This window comes from Neoarius graeffei, chromosome 5, assembly GCF_027579695.1.
Source record: "Neoarius graeffei isolate fNeoGra1 chromosome 5, fNeoGra1.pri, whole genome shotgun sequence".
NCBI lineage: Eukaryota > Metazoa > Chordata > Actinopteri > Siluriformes > Ariidae > Neoarius > Neoarius graeffei.
The window spans coordinates 66723501-66732724 of record NC_083573.1 but is presented as its reverse complement, the minus strand read 5'-3'; the positions used below and the strand labels follow the sequence as shown (position 1 = coordinate 66732724).

Here is a 9224-nt window from a genome sequence, read left to right as displayed (position 1 = left end):
CACCACTGTCCGAAGCGTCCACCTCGACGATGAATGGTTGAGAAGTGTCCGGGAGGACCAGAATGGGTGCCGTGCAGAAGCGGTGCTTGAGGTCCTTAAACGCCTTTTCCGCCTGAGGAGACCAGACATAAGATCCACCAGTCCTTTTTGTGAGATCTGACATGGGTGCTGCTACGGAACTGAAGTTCCTGACGAACTTGCGGTAGAAGTTAGTGAATCCTAAGAACCGCTGCACCTCCTTAACGGACTTGGGAGTGGGCCAGTCCCGGACGGCCAGGGTCTTGGCTGGGTCCATTTCGAGTTGTCCTGTCCGTACAATAAATCCCAGGAAGGAGACCTCGGGGACATGAAACTCGCATTTCTGGGCCTTAGCAAACAGATTGTTCCGTAGCAGCCTCTGGAGAACCTGGCGGACATAGTGGTGGTGCTCCTGCAAGGTCTTAGAAAATATCAAGATGTCATCGAGGTAGACGAAAACGTACTGATTGATCATATCCCTCAAGACATCGTTGATAAGGGCCTGAAACACAGCTGGCACATTGGTGAGTCTGAAGGGCATAACTTGGTACTCGTAGTGCCCTGACGGGGTGTTAAAGGCAGTCTTCCACTCATCTCCCTGTCGGATGTGGATGAGGTGATATGCATTCCGTAAGTCCAACTTGGTGAAGACAGTGGCACCTTGGAGCAGATCAAACACTGTGGACATCAGCGGAAGGGGATAGCGGTTGCGCACAGTGATCTTGTTCAGGCCCCTGTAATCAATACACGGCCGGAGCCCCCCATCCTTCTTGCCGACAAAGAAGAAGCCGGCACCAGTGGGTGAGGTGGAGGGTCGAATGAACCCAGAGGCCAAGGCGTCCTTGATGTACTCCTCCATGGCCTTGCGTTCTGGCTGAGAGAGGGAAAACAGTCTGCTGCGAGGAGGGGTAGCCCCAGGGAGCAAGTCGATGGCACAGTCGTAGGCACGGTGCGGAGGAAGAACGGCAGCCCTGCTCTTGCTGAAAACTTATTTGAGATCCCAGTACTCTGTGGGAACTTGAGATAACTCGGTGAGATCAGGAGGCTCGGCAGGAGACACAAGAGAGCTAGAGAGCAGACAAGAGGCATAGCATGCAGGACCCCACTCCACAACCTGGCTAGTGACCCAGTCTATACAAGGGTTGTGGTGGGTAAGCCAAGGAAGACCTAGAATAACTGGGAACTCTGGTGAATGAATCAGGTGCAGGGATATTTCTTCCTTGTGACCTTGAGACTGGAGGAAGACTGGAGAAGTTACTTGGGTGACTCTTCCGTCACCTAAGGCTTGGCCATCCAGGGCAGACACAGACAGTGGGACTTCAAGAGGCGCAGTCGGGACATTGATACTTTGGGCAAAGTGGACATCCATAAAGTTTCCAGCCGCCCCGGAGTCTAACAAGGCCTGGCAAGAGTGGACGGACTCACCCCAGGAGATGGAGACCGGGATGTAGACTCCTTGGCCAGGGAGTTCAGGAGAGAGGGTAGGCCCTGTCACAACCCTCCCTCGGCTGGACGGGGCGGTCCTTTTCCTGAGAGCTCGGGACATGATGCTTGGAAATGGCCAGGCTTGCCACAGTAGATGCAGCACTTGTCCCTCCTTCTGCGCTCCCTCTCAGACGCGGAGAGATGAATACGGCCCACTTGCATGGGCTCCGGACAGTCACTGGAGGAGGTAGACGGGTTCCAAGTTGAGGCAGTGAGGCCGGGGAGGCTCAGGACTTGGCAACGCTCTCTAATCCTGTTGTCAAGACGAATGGCATGTGAAATCAGTGTTTCGAGGTCACTTGGGCATCCGATAGAGGCCAGACCGTCTTTGATGGGGTCAGACAGACCATGGTGGAAGGCTGAAACCAGGGCAGTCTCGTTCCATCCACTTACTGCGGCGAGCATCCAGAACGAAATGGCGTAGTCTGCGATGCTTCCTCCTTGCCGGATGGACATGAGCTTTTTGGCTGCGTCTTTACTGATGTCTGCTTGATCGAAGACACAAAGCATCTCCTCCATAAACAGCTGGAAATCAGAGCACTTGGGTCCCTGTCTCTGCCAGATGGCTGTTGCCTTACCAGCTAACAAGGTTATCACAAAGGCAATCTTGCAGCGATCCGTAGTGTAGGTGGTGGGCTGGAGCTCAAAGGTGAGTTGGCACTGGGTAAGGAACTCCCAGCACTCACTGTGCTTGCCGTCATACCTCTGTGGTGCAGGAAGGCTGGGTTCGGAGGTGAAGGAGGCAGCAGGCACTGGAGCGGATGGTGGAGCAAGAGCAGGGGGAAGAGAAGTCAGCTGTGCCAGGGTTTTCCCAATTTGCTGAAGCAGTACCTCGCGGTGAGCAAGGGTCTTACGTTGGCTTGCAAGAGTTCATCCATGAGTGTCCATGGTAGCTCCGAAATGTGTTAAAGCAGCCACAATTCCCTGAAGGTTAGCCGGGTAGACAGTTGAAGAAGCCTCTGCTGAATCAGTTATGACGGAGTCTTTCTGTTAGGGTTTTGCTGAGATTCGAACCCGGGTCGCTGGCGTAGTGATCCAGCAAACCCCCACTAGGCCACCAGGGGATTGACTCAAGTGCAGAGGCGTGAGACGATAGTAGAGTACAAAAAAAAAACAGTTTATTTACAGAGTAAAAAATCCAAGGCAAAAAAAAAAGTATGATCCAAAGGTTCAAAGTCCAAAAATGAGAAAAGAAGAGGCAAAATGCAAAATGCTCAGAAGATCCAAAAAGGTAGTACAAAGTCCAAAGATAAGAAAAGAAAAGGCAAAATGCAAAACGCTCAGAAGATCCAAAAAGGTAGAACAAAATCCAAAGAAAACAAAATACCAAAAAACACAAGAGCATAAGCAAGGTACACGGGACAGAGGAAACAAACCATAGGTAGCACAAAGACTCCGTGACTGGGGACCAAACTGAGAAAGTATTTATATACAAGCTAAATGGGAAACAGGTGACAATAATGAGGACTAAAGAGGCAATCAAAACAACCACAAAACACAGAAGCAGTGGCGACCTCTAGAGGCCCAAAACAAACATGACAAGAAAAAAAACATAACAGTGGCCTCTAGAGGCCAAGACAGTCCCCAGTCCTAACAGAACTCCAGGAAGGCTGCTGGCCCTGACAGGATACCGGGGAAGGTACTCAAAGCATGCTGCAATGAACTCGCTCCTGTCTTCACCAACATCTTCAATTTATCTCTCTCCCAGGCTACCATCCCCCCTTCTCTAAAGTCAGCAATAATCATCCCTGTTCCGAAGAAATCATCTGCAAACAGTTTAGCAGACTAGAGACCGGTGGCTCTTACCCCTCTCATAATGAAGTGTTTTGAAAGACTGGTGCTAAAACACATTAAAACCTGCTTCCCTTCATCCCTGGACCCATATCAGTTTGCTTACAGAACTAACCGGTCCACAGATGATGCTGTTTCCATTATTCTCCATACTGCCTTGGAACACCTGGAACACAAGAACAGTTACGTCAGGATGCTTTTTGTGGATTACTCTTCTGCTTTTAACACCATCATCCCAGACATCCTGATTCGTAAACTGCTGATCCTTGGCCTCCCTCCATCCATCAGTAGCTGGATCAAAGACTTTCTGACTAACCGTCCCCAGTCCGTCAGAGTCGGCCCTCACATCTCATTTTCAATTGCACTCAGTACCGGCTCACCTCAGGGCTGTGTGCTGAGTCCCCTCCTCTATTCACTATACACATATGACTGTACATCTTCATCTCCCTCTATTTCTGTCTTTAAATTTGCAGATGACACTACTGTGGTTGGACTCATTACAGGCAGCGATGAGTCTGCCTACAGGCAAGAAGTCCTGTGCCTGTCTGAGTGGTGCTCTGCAAACAACCTCATCCTCAATGCCACAAAAACAAAAGAACTGATAATAGACTTCAGGAAACACAACATAAACCATCAGTCTCTCCTCATTAATAATGTGTGTGTGGAAACAGTGAACTCATTCAAACTTCTGGGTATCCACATCACAGACAACACAACATGGTCACTAAACACACAGGCAACTGTAAAGAAAGCTCAACAACGTCTTCACTTCCTGAGAATACTCAGGAAAAACGATCTGTGTCAGAAGCTGTTGGTGTCTTTCTACAGGTCGACAATAGAAAGCATCCTGACATACTGCATCTCTGTGTGGTTCGCGGGGTGCTCTGCTGCCGATAAGAAAGCTCTGGAGAGAATCATAAAGACAGCAGAGAAAATCATCGGCTGCCCTCTTCCCTCTCTGTCAGACATTGCACACTCCCGTATTCTCTCCAGAGCACGAACTATCATCAAGGACAATTCTCACCCAGGTCACCATCTGTTTGAACTGTTGCCCTCTGGCAGGCGTTATAGGTCCATCAAATCCAGAACCACTAGATTCATAAACAGTTTCTTCCCATATGCCATAACATACCTAAACAAACAGAAATGACAACTGCCTAAGCCACCCTCTCACTTATGAACTCTTCACGTTGTACTCTTTATTCTTGATTGCATTCTGTATAGATGTTGTTGTTTTTCATTGTTTTACTGTTTTATTTATTTTATTATTTTACTATTGATGGTATTGAGTACTGAGTTGGAGTAGCAGCATAATTTTGTTGTACTTGACGTATAATGACAATAAACGCATTGAATTGAATTGAATTGAATTGAATTGAATTGAATTGAATTGAATTGAATATTTATTAGTTTGGTCCTGCGTTTCCTTTCCTTCGCAACATAACATCTTTTCTTCTCGCTTTCCGTTATTGTAGTAGGTCTTTCACATTTCATTCGCACACTCACGTCCTCCATTTTTCTCTCCTGTTTCAAATTTGTATCCCACAATGCCTTGTGCGAACAGGGAAAGCACACCATGTGATGCATGACGTAGTATCTTGAATTGGGTCATGGTGAAGCAGGAAAAAATAGCGGAGAATTTAGGGCCACGTGTCCCTATATTAATTAATTGTTCTATTAAAAAAAATTAATAAAATTGGAAGTCTGTGGTTCGAATTCAGTAGCTTTCGGTCCACTAAACAAAAATAATTGGGTGTCAGGGAAAATTCTTTTTATGACCTACACTTGAAAAAATTTGAAAGGCAGCCTACCTTTAATAAAGTGCTCAGTTAGTGTAGGCATGTCTAATAAATTGGCGACTTAGAATAAACAGTGCTTACATCACTGCAGTGGCAATAGTAATAGTAACAATAGCAGCAGTAATGGTCATACATCACTATATAGTGTGCAGCTAGTAGTCATTAGGACAGTATTAGGACAAATAATAATACTAGTAATACTAGTAGTAGTAGCAGGAGGAGGAGTAATACATAGCTACGGTAAATCTTGATAATGAATTAGAAAGTATGCCATTTACAAAATATGGATGAGTCACAGAATACATATTCATGGAAAATTAAAAATATCTTAAAAAGCATGGATCTTTTACATGGGCAGCATGGTGGTGTAGGGGTTAGCACTGTCACCTCACAGCAAGAAGGTTCTGGGTTCGAGCCCAGTGGCCGATGAGGGCCTTTCTGTGTGGAGTTTGCATGTTCTCCCCGTGTCTGTGTGGGTTTCCTCCAGGTGCTCTGGTTTCCCCCACAATCCAAAGACATGCAGGTTACAGTGGTGCTTGAAAGTTTGTGAACCCTTTAGAATTTTCTATATTTCTGCATAAATATGACCTAAAACATCATCAGATTTTCACACAAGTCCTAAAAGTAGATAAAGAGAACCCAGTTAAACAAATGAGATAAAAATATTATACTTGGTCATTTATTTATTGAGGAAAATGATCCAATATTACATATCTGTGAGTGGCAAAAGTATGTGAACCTTTGCTTTTAGTATCTGGTGTGAGCCCCTTGTGCAGCAATAACTGCAACCAAACGTTTCTGGTAACTGTTGATCAGTCTTGCACACCGGCTTGGAGGAATTTTAGCCCATTCCTCTGTAGAGAACAGCTTCAACTCTGGGATGTTGGTGGGTTTCCTCATATGAATTGCTCGCTTCAGGTCTGTCCACAACATTTCGATTGGATTAAGGTCAGGACTTTGACTTGGCCATTCCAAAACATTAACTTTATTCTTCTTTAACCATTCTTTGGTAGAACAACTTGTGTGTTTAGGGTTGTTGTCTTGCTGCATGACCCACCTTCTCTTGAGATTCAGTTCATGGACAGATGTCCTGACATTTGCCTTTAGAATTCACTGGTATAATTCAGAATTCATTGTTCCATCAATGATGGCAAGCCGTCCTGGCCCAGATGCAGCAAAACAGGCCCAGACCATGATACTACCACCACCATGTTTCAGAGATGGAATAAGGTTCTTATGCTGGAATGCAGTGTTTTCCTTTCTCCAAACATAATGCTTTTCATTTAAACCAAAAAGTTCTATTTTGGTCTCATCCGTCCACAAAACATTTTTCCAATAGCCTTCTGGCTTGTCCACGTGATCTTTAGCAAACTGCAGACAAGCAGCAATGTTCTTTTTGGAGAGCAGTGGCTTTCTCCTTGCAACCCTGCCATGCACACCATTGTTGTTCGGTGTTCTCCTGATGGTGGACTCATGAACATTAACATTAGCCAATGTGAGAGAGGCCTTCGGTTGCTTAGAAGTTACTCTGGGGTCCTTTGTGACCTCGCTGACTATGACACGCCTTGTTCTTGGAGTGATCTTTGTTGGTCGACCACTCCTGGGGAGGGTAACAATCAGAGTGCGAATTACCCCACCATAATTGTGGGGTACCATCATGGTCCACTATCATATCAATCCCCCCCCCCCCCCCCCGGTCCTGTCCCGTCTTGTCTATGGAAGTCGGTGTCAGTAACTCAACACAATAACTCTGAACAATAATTTTTAATGTCATTAAGAAGCATGACAAACCATACAGTACTACCACAGAAGAAAAACAGCAGTACAACCTGATAACCTTCTTTGTCAGAACAAACTGGGTATCAACACTACAAATGAGTCACATACAGTATATACACACATGCAGAACAGTCCTGCTGAATGTCTTGCTCTCTTTCATCTTGCTGTGCCTCTCCTGTCTGCTGGGAACCCATTTTCTTTATTCACATGAACAGTGTATAAAACCTAACTGCACCTACACTTGTACTGTAATTGTCTGTAGATCTTAGTGCTAATATTTACTACTTACTCTTTTAGCACCAAAAAAATGCCTGATCAAGTTTATTTTCAAATCAAGTTTATTTGTACAGCGCTTTTAACAATAAACATTGTCGCAAAGCAGCTTTACAGAATTTGAACGACTTAAAACATGAGCTAATTTTATCCCTAATCTATCCCCAATGAGCAAGCCTGTGGCGACGGTGGCAAGGAAAAACTCCCTCAGACGACATGAGGAAGAAACCTTGAGAGGAACCAGACTCAAAAGGGAACCCATCCTCATTTGGGCAACAACAGACAGCCTGACTATAATATTAACAGTTTTAACAGGTATAACCCTCAACTGTCCTCATGGGGCCGTCCTTCACAGGAGTGGGGCGATAAAACTCCGACCAGACACAGGGCACCAGGATGGATCAAGCAGGTCCGAGGGGCAGAAGAGGCCAGCATCTCAATCCCAGGACCAACATGCAACCCAGAGGGACAGATGGGGGGGGAGAGAAAGAAAACACGTTGTTAGGTATGCCCTGCTCTGGCTGGATGCTTGATTGGGTGATGGGAGCACACTCCTCAGCAATGATGAGATGCAGATGGGACCCTTAGGCCTGGCCAAGACAATTCAGTTACATTTCACCGGGTCTGGGACATGCGACAGACACAGGGCACCAGGATGGATGCCCTGTGTCTGTCGCATGGAACAGTATACATATTGCACATATTGCACCGAGTACAAGCAGGGACTCCGGCAAAAATGCCTGATGTCTGGCCCTTTTCTTTTCCTCATGTTTGGCCTACTGCAGTGGTCTCCAATTAGTTTTCATGGAGGGCCAAATTATGAACAGTAAGTGAGGCCAAGGGCCGCAGCCACCCCCCCACCCCAAACCCACCCACCCCACATGGCCATGCAAGACACAGAAGGTGGTACTAAAAAAATAGTAATTTTTATTAGGCCTACTCGCAGTAGCAAACATTTTGCAATATGAAAAAAAAAACAAATATTAAGTGTCCAGAAGGGCTGTGTATTACAAAGTATGGACAACTAACAACCATCCTCCACACACACACACACACACACACACACACACACACACACACACACACAGGGAGGGAGGGAGACAGTGCACAGAATTATCACTTTCTTTAAAAATGTAAAATAAAACATCAGCTTTCTTTACAAATGTAAAATAAAACATCAGCTTTCTTTAAAAATGTAAAATAAAACATCAGCTGCCACACAACTATATCTGCTGCCACACTAGTGCCAGGAAAAGCAGTATACATGGGCAATGGACAAACTATACACAACTAACCACCTTCCTAGCCGGGGAGAGAGAGAGAGAGAGAGAGAGAGAGGTGCAGGATTCTACAAGACCGCATCAGCCACATCAGTCACTGAAGAGAGATAGAGGATTCTGCAGGACCATATCAGCCACGTCAGTCACTGAAGAGAGAGATAGAGAGAGATAGAGAGAGAGCAAACAGACCAGATATTAAATGTCTGGGATAATAAAATGCTTACTGAGTAATAGGCCTACTACTGATAGACACAAATATTTTACTCACCAATCAGTGTGAGAGATGGCAGTGACTGGATGAGGAGGCAACCTTCATGAAGTCTGGTTTGTATTCTGTTGTGGCAATCTTCAAACAATCGCCAAGGTGTGCGTCAGACAATCTGTTTCTTGCGTCATTTTTGAGACAGTTCATTGCCGAAAATGAGGCTTCACATATGTATGTGGAGGGGAAACTTGTCAAAAGGAGCATTGCAACTGATCTGGTGTTTCTGAATCGATCACGGTCGACATTGATCCAGAATTCAGCCAACTCGCGCTCCTGGTGGTGCGCTTTAAGCGTGTCGGATGTTGCCATTTCCGAGACCTCCATCTGAAGCGATGCTTCATCTATAGAAGGCAACAGTTTCTTGGCCTCCGATGTCCACTGGCCATCAGGCGTCACAGAGAACGGCTGTCTCAGAAAAAGGAGGATGTCACGGGAGAGCTTGCGGTTGCTTTCAAATCGCTCCTTGAAGTTCTCCGCCAGTTTGGTCACGAAGTGCACCATTGCTGGATCTTCGCGCATGCCGTTCTTTTCACA

The 9224-nt window shown here is 45.9% G+C and overlaps 1 long non-coding RNA gene across 1 annotated transcript; it reads right to left on the bottom strand.

Moving 5' to 3' along the window:
* Window positions 1–8052: 8052 nt before the first annotated feature.
* Window positions 8053–8964, bottom strand: LOC132886103 (uncharacterized). Its single transcript, XR_009654664.1, has 2 exons — window positions 8694–8964; window positions 8053–8571 (listed from the first exon to the last, which is right to left on the bottom strand). It is a non-coding gene; the product is annotated as an uncharacterized LOC132886103 (long non-coding RNA).
* Between the last annotated feature and the right edge of the window lie 260 nt (window positions 8965–9224).